The 8,787-nt window shown below is 45.4% G+C and overlaps 1 long non-coding RNA gene across 1 annotated transcript; it reads right to left on the minus strand.

The window, feature by feature from the left end:
- Positions 1-4,528: 4,528 nt before the first annotated feature.
- LOC124080430 (uncharacterized) lies at positions 4,529-6,745 on the minus strand. Its single transcript, XR_006847701.2, has 2 exons — positions 5,185-6,745; positions 4,529-4,925 (listed from the first exon to the last, which is right to left on the minus strand). It is a non-coding gene; the product is annotated as an uncharacterized LOC124080430 (long non-coding RNA).
- Between the last annotated feature and the right edge of the window lie 2,042 nt (positions 6,746-8,787).

Raw genomic sequence — 8,787 nt, forward strand, 5'->3', positions numbered from 1 at the left:
ACCGTACCACTCGCCCTTCGCCCTCACCACCCTCCGCTCGCCCACTTTCAACTCCCGGTGAGCGCCGCCACGCCTACTCCCACTCTCTTTATCTCGTGTCTCCTTCGGGCTCGCAAGGGGTCCACTGCCCCCGCGTGCAGATTCACCATTCGCCCCACCTGGAACTAGGAATTTTAACAGCCCGTCCGGGCTCCGGCATTCGGGGCTGAGCAGCCCTCCCCTACTTTGCATGCCCCGCCCCTTCCCCGGGGAGGCGTGGCTACCGCCAGGGACTTCCTCTCTCGCCCCCACCCACTGACAAAACTGAACTCTGGGGGTCGGGGGGACTGGGACTGGGCAGCTAGAGACAGCTGTGAGCGGGCCCAATTTTCCCAAGGACGCCGTTGGGAGACATTTACAAAAGACCCCCAGGCTGTATGTTTTGTTGTTGTTGTTTTATAATTGTTATTGTTGTTTTTATAATTCCAGTCCTTTAAGATATTCTTGATGATTTCTTTTTATTTATTTATTTATTTATATTTATATGGTGTCGAGGATCAAACCCAGGGCCTCGCGCGTGCTGGGCGAGCCACAACCCAGCCCTGACTGTATGGTTTTAATTTGTTCTTTGCCAGCGGAGCGGAAGACCAGCTTCGGACCTGACCGGTCTGGGAGAGGCTTGTTCTGAGTCAAGGCGATCCGGAGGTCCTCTCTGCAAGGGGGCAGGCTGGTGGCTGACAGCCGGAGAAGGCAGCAAGCTCTTCAGGTGGGGCGAGCCCCGCAGGTCAGAGGGAGGGATTCCCCCCAGCTGCAGAACCTTAGCCAGTTGGCGCTTGTAAAAATGATCGTCGTCCAGAGCTTGGTCCCCTTACAGCTGCCTCTGCCCGACGAGGTTTCCTTTCTCCCTGGTTCTCACGTGGTGGCTGGGCTACATCCTCAGCTCTTTTTTTTTTTTTTTTTATCTTTTTTTTTTTTTTTTTTGTACCAGGGATTGAACTCGGGGGCACTCGACCTCTGAGCCACATCCCCAGCCCTATTTTTTGTTTATTTAGAGACAGGGTCTCACTGAGTTGCTTAGTGCCTCCCTCAATTACTGATGCTGGCGCCACACTGGGATCCTCCTGGCTGGACTCCTGAGTTGCTGGTATTTCAGTCATGCGCTGTATTGCCCGGCTCAGTCCCTTTTTTTCCCCCTTTATTTTATTTTTATGTGGTGCTGAGAATCGAAACCAGTGCTTCACACATACTAGGCAAGCTACAACTGAGCTACAACCCCAGCTCCCAGTCACTTCTTAATGGCAGAGAGAACTCCGTTTGGGATTCTCCTCCTTTAGGACGCCTTCCATAAGAAGGGCTCTTTCACACACACACACACGAATATATTGCTATAATTACCACCAATATCGAAAAAAATCAAATCTTCCTTAATTGTACACAAAATCCGTGCCTTCTGGATAATTTAATATTACGCATGTGACTCACTTATCTTTAGCAGGCTCACTTCATAGGCTAAGAAGTTAGTTCAGAAAACCTAAGCAATTGGTCAAGGTCACACAGCTAGTATGAAACACCATCAGAATTTGGTCCTATGTTTCTTTTAACTTCATGGGGTGGGGTGTCTTCAATTTTTGTTTTATTTGTGTGTGGGGATTGAATTAAGGGTGCTTCACCACTGAGCCACATCCGGAGCCCTTTTTAGTTTTTATTTTGAAACAGGGTCTTGCTAAGTTCCTGATGCTGCCCTGTACTTGCGATCCTCCTGCCTCAGCCTCTGAAGTGGCTGGGATACAAGTGTGAACCACTGTGCCCAGGGTCTTTATTTTTTAAGACTGTATAGCGGGAATGATAACACTTCTCTAAGTAGGCTTCTTATGAAGCTACAAGGGGAAATGCAGAGTGTGTAGGAATTTGTTAAGTGCATGCCAGAGAAAGCCACTTCTCTTCTGCAAAATAGGAATAATATCCATCTTACAGAATCTCCCCCTGCCTGTCCTGGGCATTCTTACTTCTTGTCCTACCTTGCCTGGCTTTCTTTTTTTTTTCCATTCATCTTCCTCTATCATATAGGGTCTTGTGCATGCTAGGCAAATGCTCTACCTCTGAGCTAAATTGAGCCCATTTTTTATTTAATTTTAAAAAATGTTTATTTTTTAGTTGTAGTGGGACACATACCTTTATTTTATTGATTTTTATGCGGTGCTGAGGATCGAACACAGAGCCTCTCCCATGCTAGGCAAACACTCTATTGCTGAGCCACAACCCCAGCCCTAATTTTTATATTTGCTTAAGAACTGCTCTTGTGTGTGTGTGTGTGTGTGTGTATACTGTGTGTTTTGGGCCTTTGTGCATTTCCCTTCCTAAATGCAGTTTGTCTTTTATAATTATTTCTGGGAGATCTTTATATTTTAGAAAGATACTTTTTCTTTAGTATATATTGTAATTTTTTTTCTTAATTTGGTACCTTCGTTATCCTGTGTGTTATTTTAAGTTTTTATTATGGAGATATTTTTAAAATATTTTTTTGGTTATACATGGACACAATATCTTTATTTTGTTTATTTTCGTGTGGTGCTGAGGATTCAACCCAATGTCTCACAAGTGAGAGGCAAGTGTTCTGCCACTGAGCCACAACCCCAGCCCCTTATGGAGATTTTGGTGTGTGTGTGTGTTTTAGTGTAGTCAATTAATTATTGTTTTCTTGCATGTTTTCTGAAGTTTGAGACATCATTAAAAAACCTTCCGGTTAAAGTGAATTTTCTCAGTTTTTTTCCCCCTAGATTTTTTCTTTTTCCTATACTAGGGATTGATCTTAGGGCTTTGGGTATGCTAGTTCAGCTGTATACCAATAAGCTACTGCCTCAGCCCTATGGTTCCATTTTTTTTTTTTCACTTTGAATTTTTGACCCACTTGGTATTATCTTTGTGTTTTGAGATAGGACTGCAACTGTATGCTATCTCGATAATTACTCGGGTCTTGCAACAATATATAGACTGACTCCATGACTGCCCACATAATTTGTTGGGTCTGATTTAAAATGAAAATGAGAGTCCTTTTAAAAAAAAAAAAAAAAGAAAAGAAAAACATGCCATTGCAAAGTAGGGTGACTATGGATAACAAAAATGTAGTATAGATTTCAAAAATCTAGAAGAAAAGGTTTATTTTTTGGTGCTGGGGATTGAACCAAGTGGCATTTTACCACTGAGTAAAATACACAGTCTTTTTTATTATCTTGGGACAGTTGCTGAAGGTGATTGGCTGGCACATGGTGGGCACTCAATAATGAATGGCAGGCCCTTTTTTTTTTCCCTCAAGATACTAAGGATGGAACCGAGCCCATCTCAGCTGTGGGGGGAACTGATTCAAGAAGCTGGACACGTGGGTGCTGAGGGCCAAACATGGGGAGCTTGTTCTAGTTCTTAAAATAAGGGGGTCCGCTGGTGCCTTTATTTGAGCTTCACCACCCCCTAGGGGAGCTGTGTCATCAAGACCCAATTCCCTTTTCTCAGCAGTGGGGGCAGCAGAGAGCAGCAAAGGCAGTCCATGCCAGAAGGGCATTTATCCATTTTGTGCTTACCTGTCCCATGATAAAACCAAGGTCTAGAGAGAGAAAGTCAAGGACACCAGGTGGTGGACAGACCGAGGCTCAAAGCCCAGCCTTCCTGTTCAGAGCCACTAGATCAGGTGGCTACACTCCATGATGGTGTCTGGTTTTATCCCAAGATGAACATTCCCTGTACCCCCCACTTTCATATTTTTACATGTCAGAAAACAGGATGCATCTTATGTTTGATGCCCCAGAAAGCAGTGCTGCCATTCTGGGACAGAGTCTGTCTTCTTTGCTTTCTTAGGGGTACAGAAAACAATAATGCCTCTCACAATCCATGACATGTTAGACATTGTGAAATTTTATAATAAAAAAGTCTCCACTGAGTCCTGTGTTTGACAGATTTTTTTTTCTTTATATTTTTTTTTCTTTTTGGCCATACTGGGGATTAAACCCAGGGCTCACTCATGCTAGGCAAGCACTCTAGCATTGAGCTACATCCCCAACCCTTTTTATTTTATTTTGAAAGAAGTTCTCACAGAATTGCCCAGTCTGGTCTCAAACTTGAGACCTCAGTTTCTTGAGGAGCTAGGACTGCAGGCATGTTCCACTGCACCTGGCTCTCCATTGCAATATTTTTAGAGTTATTTTATATGAATATAAATGTGCTGTGAAGATAGATATCCAGTAATTAGCCTCTATTTCATCTATTGTATCTGGCGACTCTCATAAACCTATTGTTGCAAACAACAGCACTCCTTGGTGCTGGGAGAAGGGACCAGCAACTGTTTTACCAAAGGAGAAAAAGATCCAAAAAGGTTCAGCATCCCTCTGGGCCCAGAGCAGAGCTGTGAAGTCCCTATCAGCTGTTCATATTTGGATGCCCCACTATGAGAGCTGGTATTTCCAGGCATTCCTTGAGGTCAACAAATAACCTTCACAGGGAAGCCTCCAAGACTGTGGTCTGCCTAAGTCCCCTCAGCAAATATGTGACAGAGCCAGGATTGAATTTGAATCTGTTTAATACCAAAGTACAAGGTAACTCCACTACACAGCTAGGATTAACAGGTTCTTTGGAGCTGATCTGATACAAAGGTTGCTTTCCACCCTTCAATGAAGGTTAGTGGATTTTGTATTTTCTTTTATCTTGACTCAACACAGACATTTATGGAAGGGGGAGAGTGAGGAAGAAGAGACAAAGGAGTGAGGAAAAGTAATTTCAGAGAATTTGGAGGGAGAGAGGGTCAACAGAGGGCCAGTGGTTGCTGCTGGAAACCCCTCAGGAGAAGTAGGGGGGAAAAGCCAGAAAGAAAAATGAGGAGACTTCCCTGCAGAATTGTTCCTGGGGCCCACTGAGACTTCACACTAAGATGGGAAAGTGCCTTCTATCTGCTCAGGACCCTGGAGAGAAAGAAAGGAATTTAGCAGACTTACAGGTGTTTACCAGGAGCCTTGAGAAGAACAACCCCCCCACGCCACCAAGGCAGGGTGGGGGACCTGCCCAGTTGCCCTGGCAGTGGCCACATTGTGAGGTGGTTGTGGTTATAGGCAGTGCATTTGGGGTAGGAGGTGACAGAGGTGGTGGGGGCACTGTCCTGGGCTGCCTGCCCCCACCTCCTGTTGGGGCTTCCACCATCCCACCATCATGGGTAGTGCCTACCACTGGGAAGCCCGGCGCCGACAGATGGCTTTGGACCGGAGGAGGTGGCTAATGGCTGAGCAGCAGCAGCAGCAACAACAACAGCAGCAGCAAGAACAGGTACATGGGAAGGACCAGGTCCAGCAGGGTTCTCCATGGAGTAGGAAGAAAACGGGGAAGACAATCCCCTAGGGAGAAGGCTGCTATTTGGTGAATGTTGCTTACTGGGGTAGGAGGGAAGCAAGGTCATTTAGAATTCTCTCAGAGAAACTATGGTGGTGGTGGTGAGTTATCACCTTAGTTTTGCTGTTGTAGGCTGGTGGGTACAGGGATATTTGGCCTGGGAGGGTTTTTGTTTGTCTGTTTGGGACTGAGAATTAAACCCAGAGGTGCCTAACCATTGAGCTACATCCTCAGCCATATATATATATATATATATATATACTTTTTTTTTTTTGAGACAGAATCTCACTAACTTACTTAGGGCCTCAAAAAGTTGCTGATGCTGGCTTTGAACCTGCAATCCTCCTGCCTCAGCCTCCCAAGTCACTGGGACTACAGCATGTGCCACTGCGCCCAGCATGGCTGAAAGGTTTTGAAGCTGGGCTGTCTAATATAGTTGCCACCAGCCTGTAGGCTATTGAGCTACTGCAATGTGGCTAGTGAGAATGAAGAGCTGAGTTTACTATTTTATATAAATTTGATTAATTTAAATATAAAATTTTTAGAACAAATATTCAACTTACATATTAGAAAAATTTTAGGAGTGTTTGGTGTAACTCAGATGTCTAAATCTACATTATCTTCTTCTTTTGTTTTAAATACTTTTTAGTTGTATATGGACACAATACCTTTATTTATTTATCTTTATGTGGTGCTGAGGATTGAACTCAGGGCCTCACACATGCTAGGTGAGTGATCTACCACTGAGCCACAACACCAGCCCCCTAAGTCTCCATTTTCTACTGTAAATTTTATGAAATTTAAAGAAGATCAGAAAGAAAAAAAAAAGAAGTAATTAGAGATCAACAATTTTGGTGAAAATTTAGTGTTCAAATGAAGATGTGCTATTAAATATAAAAGGTATACTGTGTTTTGAAGACTTGGTATCAAAACAAAGAACATAAGATATTAATTTTATTTTTTGGTACCAGAGATTGAATGCAGGGAGCTTAATTACTGAGACATATCCCTAGCCCTTTTTATATTTTATTTGGAAACCAGGACTTGTTCAATTGCTTAGGTCTCGCTAAGTTTCTGACTTTGAACTCCTAATCCTCCTGTCTTGGCCTCCTGAGCTGGTGGGATGACAGGCATGTGCCACTGAATGTGGCTGAAATATTTTCATATTGATCACAGGTTTGGGATGTATTTGGTTAAATAAAATATATTAAAATTAACAGTACATGGTGATATCCTGCTAATCCCAGTACTTGGGATACTGAGACACGTGGAGTGCAAGGTCAGGAACATCCTGGGTAATTCTGGATGCAATCTCAAATATTAAAGAAAGAAAGAATAGGCCAGTAGATGTAGCTCAGTCTTAGAGACACCCTGGGTTCAATTCCCAGGACTGCGGCGGGGGAGGGATATATATATATATATATTTTTTTTTTTTCGTTTTTCATCTGTTCCTCCTGATCTCGTGTGTGGCTACTAGAATATGTAAATTACACATGTGGCATACATTGTTTTATTGGACAGTGGTGGTTCAAATTAAGGACTTGGTGGCAGGCGGTGGCCGTGGCGGTGGGGAATGCCTGTAATCCCAATGGCTTGGGAGGCTGAAGCAGGAGGATGGTGAGTTCAAAGCCAACGTCAATAATTTAGCAAGGCCCTAAGCAACTCAGAGAGACCCTGTCTCTAAATAAAATATAAAAATGGACTGGGGATGTGACTCAGTGGTCAAGCACCTCTGGGTTCAATTCCCTGTGTCCCCCCCACCCTACCACCCCCCAAAAAAAATCAAAGTAAGGACTTATTCTTTATCCTCTGGCAATGAAAATTCCTTTCAGTGCCCGGCTCCAAGCCAGGCTCAGATGCTCAGACAGTGCCACCTCCTGGGAAGAGGCTGTGCTGGGTGGCACAGTCCCAGGAAATACTTCTTGGGTTTTGTGGCAGGTGAGGGAAGGCAGCCTGGGCCCCAGCTTCAACCTCCAACTGCAGGGAACAGAGATGCTTCTAACCACCCTGGCCTCTCTATTCACTTGCCTCACTGTCTCAAACCTCTGTGGCCTCTGGGTGACAGGGTGGGAGGGTGGAAGATGCCACTTGGCTGGAGCTTCTTGTCAGCAACCAAAGAAACACCAAGTGGAGGAATACCGATCTGAGAAAAAATCCCAAACATATCAGGAGTTGGAGGAGTCCTGGGCTTCCCCCGCACAGCTGCACCAGCCATTCGTGCAGCAGAAGCCACCAGCGCAGCCGAAAACACCAGCAGAGCCAAAGCCACCAATACAGCAGCCACGGCAGCAGCCACCACAAGCACAGCTTCTGCTGCTGCAGCCAGAGCCACTGCCACCACCGCCACCACTACCACCACCACCACCACCACAGCCACCACAACGAAGTGATCAGGACCCGGTTACTCTGTGCAATTTTCTGTCCAGTGTCCAGGATTCCCAAAGGCAAGGACCCCAGCCTGACTCACTGCGGGCTCCTGAAGCTGGAGGGCAATTGTATAACCTCTCAGGTCCTGGTAAGTGAGGCTCCTGGGAGGGGAGAGGCTGAGGAGAGAACCCCTGGATCCCATCCCAGCCCCAGATCCAGAATCCCTATCTGCCACCACAGCTTGTCCAATCCTCCTCAGCACCCTCAGCCTTTACTACCTCTGTAGCTACTGCCTCTGGGTGAATTTGTATCAAACTGGGGCTGCAAAGAAGCCTGTCATCTTCTGCAGAGGGTGTCTGACGTGGTGTCAGCCTCTCTTCCACAGTGAGGACGACAGAAGAGGGGGTGGGGATGGTGGGATGTGAGTTGTAGGCTTATCAGCAGATATATTGAGCCCTGGGAGATCGGGAACAGGGAACCACAGCATGGCTTCCTAGTTCCGAATCTTCAGGGTGGGTTCAGAATGTGTTTTGGGGCAGGGAGGGGTCTGCCCCTGACCATCAGACTTGTACTGGGCCCCAGACATGATAAAAAGTCCAGTCCTGATGTGTTCTTTTCTGAGAAACTCCGGGATGAGCTGGGTACAGTGGAGCATGCCTGTAATCCCAGATACTGAGGAGGCTGGAGCAGGAGGCTCAAAACTTTGAGGCCAACCTCAGCAACTTAGTGAGACCCTGTCTCAACCTTAAAAAAAAAAAAAAAAGGCTGAGTTTGTAGATGTATAGTTTAGTAGTACTACCAGAAAAAGAAAAAAGAAACTTTCAGATGAGTAACTTATGCTTGTTTCATCACCAGGTCTCATGAACTCCTGCCTTTCTAGCCTTAACAAACACCCTGGATATTCATGTTTCAAGGTGAGACAGAGCACAAAGGAAGAGAAGCTCTGGCTGAGTGTTTGAGTGTGCCCTTGTGTGTGTGTAGTCCACAGAGGCATCCTTAGCAGGAGACAGGGAAGGGAACTGGAATTATTTCAAAGTCACTCTGAATAGCCAATTTCTCTATTCTCTATTCCTT

The sequence above is a fragment of the Marmota monax genome, unplaced genomic scaffold, assembly GCF_021218885.2.
Source record: "Marmota monax isolate L192 unplaced genomic scaffold, Marmota_monax_Labrador192_F-V1.1 WCK01_AAM20220418_F8-fsc01786, whole genome shotgun sequence".
Taxonomy (NCBI): domain Eukaryota; kingdom Metazoa; phylum Chordata; class Mammalia; order Rodentia; family Sciuridae; genus Marmota; species Marmota monax.